The sequence below is a fragment of the Cavia porcellus genome, unplaced genomic scaffold (genome assembly GCF_034190915.1).
Source record: "Cavia porcellus strain 051 isolate PalLab524CR breed Dunkin Hartley unplaced genomic scaffold, mCavPor4.1 scaffold_18, whole genome shotgun sequence".
Lineage (NCBI taxonomy): Eukaryota > Metazoa > Chordata > Mammalia > Rodentia > Caviidae > Cavia > Cavia porcellus.
In genome coordinates, this window is record NW_026947501.1 from 18,469,928 (window position 1) to 18,474,433 (window position 4,506).

Sequence of the window (4,506 nt, forward strand, 5' to 3'; positions counted from 1 at the left end):
GAACCACTATTTTGGAGAAAACAAGACATCATAATAGCTAGTGCTGATTTACTATCATCTTGTTTTGAAGTCCCATCAAACTTTTATTCTTCTGTCTCCATTGGTCTTAACAGGTTGTATCTTATTGGATTTTATTATATGTGATAATATAAGCAAACACTTTTATAGATAAAGAGATTATACAGAAACCATTGTTCATTTTCTGATAGTTGGTTCGAAATACCCTGTAATACTGTCATTCTCTTGAGTGGTTTTACATTGTCTTGATATGTTTGGTGCTACAGTATATGAAGTTATACTCAAAGATTTCAAGGAAAGAGACATTATGGTAACTACTTTTATGTCGGGATATCTTGTGGTGAAACACTATTTTCCTTAAATGGTTATGCTTTGACCTGCGCTGTTTTGTTGTTATGCCCTCTTTTATCTCAGTCTCTTTTTTTAAATTATTTCCTTTTTGTTTTTCTTTTTAATTAAGGGAAAAGTAAAAAATAGCAGGATACATTATAGTAACCCACTTTGATTTCCTATTAACTTGATTTGAAATCCTGTATAGCCCTCACCATCTTGCTTTGACTGATTTTCCTGTATTCTGCTTTGCTTGATAGTACCAAGTTCGAGAGTATAGGCAACAACTGTAAAGACAATAAGAATCATTATGACGCCCATTCCAGTTGACTATTATCTTCTTTTAAAGCCCTGTAATGTCTCCAATGTTTTGGTTTTATTCTTTACTGTTTTGTTCAATTTTATTATACCTGATGATATAGGCAATTCTTATTAAGATAGCAAGAGGCAGTATGGTAACCATTGTTGATCACCTAGTATTTTGTTTTTATGTTATGTATTATGTTCATCCTTCTGCTTTGACTGACTCTGTTCTGTTATATCACATTTGGTTTTACTCTCTTCAAAAAAAAGTAATAATAACTGGGGAGTAATAAAACCCAAAATGTGTAATTGTCATTGTAAAAAATAGAGGAAAAGAAAGTGCTCTAAAGGGTATAACTGCATGTATATTGAAGTGTATAAGATAGATAACCATATTACTGAGTTTTGTTGGGTCATTGAACAAAACTGTTTCCAGTCTCACTGTTTGAAAGTCCACTTTATATGCTTTAATTTTGTAACTTGAACAACTATTTCTAAGATAACAATATGTAATCTATTAACTAGTGATTTCCTATTGTTTATTTTTTCTGAAATTCTGTATAACTTGTACCCTATTTCTGTTTTTTTTTCTTTTTCTCCATAATAAAAATAAATAAATAAGTAAATAAAAATAAATTTACTTAAAACTGTTAAATTCACCCACAAGCTAATTCAGGCTGATTATCATCTTCATACTTTTATAAATGTGGACACTGAGAAACAATGAGGTCAGGTGATTTATGCAGAGCTGGGTATTTAATTCCTATTTAACTCGTAGTTCTGTGATGCTGTTGACACTATTCCAATAATCCTCCCTCAGTAATACCCTTGTCATCCCCATTTCAGCAACTCATGTCAATAACTCCAATCAGGTAATAAGTATGGATGTGCTTAAAATCTACCTGTAATGATTTCTTGCAGAGCTATAGAAAGCAAATGATTAGAATTAATATCAATACCTATTGAAGAAAACAAACTAAATTACCCAGAACAATGCTGTAGTATTGGAAAAAACTACATACTTTAAGAAAAGTAGAAATGTATAGTCATCTTTCCATATTGATGGGGGAATCCTTACAGATATCAAAATCTGTGGATGCTTAAATTCCTTCTATAAAATGAAACTTTATACAGCTACAACCTTAAAATGTATTCAGCTCTGTTAATAGTAACAATAAAATCAACAGTAGCAGTTTTGCTTTCAACTAAATCTCATATAGATATCTTTAGCATCTGGCTTTTAGTCTCTAATATTATTACCCATTAAAATTAACCAGGATTCTTGGATGATAGTTGTCTATATTTTGAGAGAAGGCAGAAAAAAATTGTATTAGATCTGAAACACTAGGTCGTTGCTAGAAAGCAAAAATGCAAAGATAAATGTGCTTAGGCGACCAGTGACACTTTAAGAGTGTGCTTCACTGAAACTGTAAGTACTTAAGCATCAAAACGAAAGTGGCAATGACAAAAACAATGGGTAATTAGAACACATTGAAATTGTAAATGCCCATGAATTCATACTGATTCTGAAAGACGGACGCCAATTAAAAGTAGCAAGCATAGATTTCATATAAAAGAATAAATATAAAGTTTCAGTTTACTTTGTTATTAATTTTAGTAAGTGGAAACATACTGATCTATGCAAATTTTAAAAATTTGTATACTATGAAGTATGCATGTGTGTTTGTATCTTTTTCTATCCTATTAGTATGAAAAAGTATACAAAAACTTGCTGAATATATGAAACAATTCTCCGAAATATTACCTATTCATTTTCTAGACAGGATTTTATGCTCCTTTTACTATTTACGAGGTTACTCTGATTATTTTCTTCTGGAAGGACATTTTCTGCAGGTCTTTTCTGGGCCACACATTCGTAGCTATATCCTTAAGGGTATTACCTGATTTTAGAGCCTGATTTTATAGATACAAAAAATGTTCTTATTTATAGTAAGTACACCTTTGACCAGGAGATGGCTCCACAGAGCAACAAAAATTTTTTGAAATGCTATTTCAGTGCTAATATATGTGTAAATCATTAGTATTGGAAATCTTTTTACAATCTGTTTTTGTGTGTGTCTATATCACAGAGAGAAAAGCATTGTTTGCACAATCATGATAAATTTAAATAAGCATAAAGAAACCAATTAACATGCAAAATTAATTTAGACAAGCTAAATGCTTTGATAAAATTTTAGAAGCAAATATTTTTCAAGTTCATCATGAAGTTGTTATTGTTAATATCTACTTCAAAACTTACTTGTATTTTATCTGCAAAACAGTTCAACAAAGATGTCAAAAGCAAATCATCTGGAGTTAGTTGCTGCTTTTAAGTACTGACAATGTAAACGAAGGTCAGGAAAATTCAGCAATTATTTATTTAGATCTGGAAGTAACTCAATGTCTAGGAGAATATATAATCATTATATGGTATTTTATTTTACAAATACAAACTAAGAATAAAATATAAATTTCATTCTGAAAAATAAATCTAAAAATAGATATAGCCATAATGACTATTATCTCAAAGTGATGTACTAATTATCCTTAACATTCTTATGTACCACATTTTATTTTATAATGACAGATTTAGGAATAACAAAATGTAGCTGTTGTTTTCTTTAGATTTTAATTACAATCTGACCTGTGTCTAACCTAGCAGTGCTAGGACTGTGAATTAAGTTAATTGTTAAAAACCTGAAGAAAACACCCAGAGACAACTTGTAGTACACAAAGTTTATTAATTGGTACTAACCAGTAAACAGGGAGGGTTAGTATTAAGGAGCCACAAAACTGCAACATTCACAAGGGATGAGTACTCTTCAACAGCATTGCATGGCCAGTAGATGAAAGATGCATACTCCACTCAGCACCACTCAGGAGGTCCAATGACAGCCAGCTAGTTGAATCATTTGCTGGAAGGTCCAGTGGCCCAGTGGTGGCAGTAACATGCAGAAAATCCAATGTGGGCTCTTTTTTTTTTTTTTTTTTATATCCTGTCCTGGACATATTTATAATGTTCCTTTGCTTTGACAAAAGTCTTGAGAATGCAAGGAGTGTCTCGGGGACATGGTGCTGATTGTAGTACTTTTTTCAAGGATGATATACTCCATTTCCCCACTCATGTCCCTGAACACTCTTGCAATTTTACTGCCTTCATCTGACATGATTTCCTCTGGGCACTATACCAAAACGTACACAGGAAACTGAGTTCCATAAAACAGTACAAAGAACAAATCCTATGAGGCTTGTTATAAAAGCAAGTAAACGGAATAAAATATCTTAGAACAGACTGTAACTAAGTAGAAACAGAATCATCATTCTATTTATCTATAACAGCAATATGGGTTTGTAACTCATGAAGAGCCAAAGACATATCGTTAGTAATTTTACAATTATACATACACAACATTGTGTATTTATGAGAGCACAGAACATCACTCCTTCCTCCTGCCGTTAGCATCTACAGTGTCATTTTTTTTCTTTTTATGTAGAAACTTTTCCTTTTATTTCTACCTATGCTGTCCTTATGTATTCCAAGCCATCAAATATAATATAACCCCCCAAAAGCTTAGTAATGTTTGCTTACTTTTGTACCAAGTGGAAGACTTGTTATTTGGTTGCATAAAAGAAGGCAAATTTACATATAAGTTTGTAGAGCAACTTCCCATCTGTGTCCATGAGTGGTGGGTGCTATTCCAGTTTAACATTTGTTTCCATTCTGTCAAGGCAGCTGTGGAAGTATGAAAAACAGTAGAAGACAAAGGTCACTCACTGTATTTCCAGCAATCTGTTTTAATTATTATTTTTTAGGGACTGCCGTCTGTATCCAGGCTTGATTGTCTTTGGTTTATA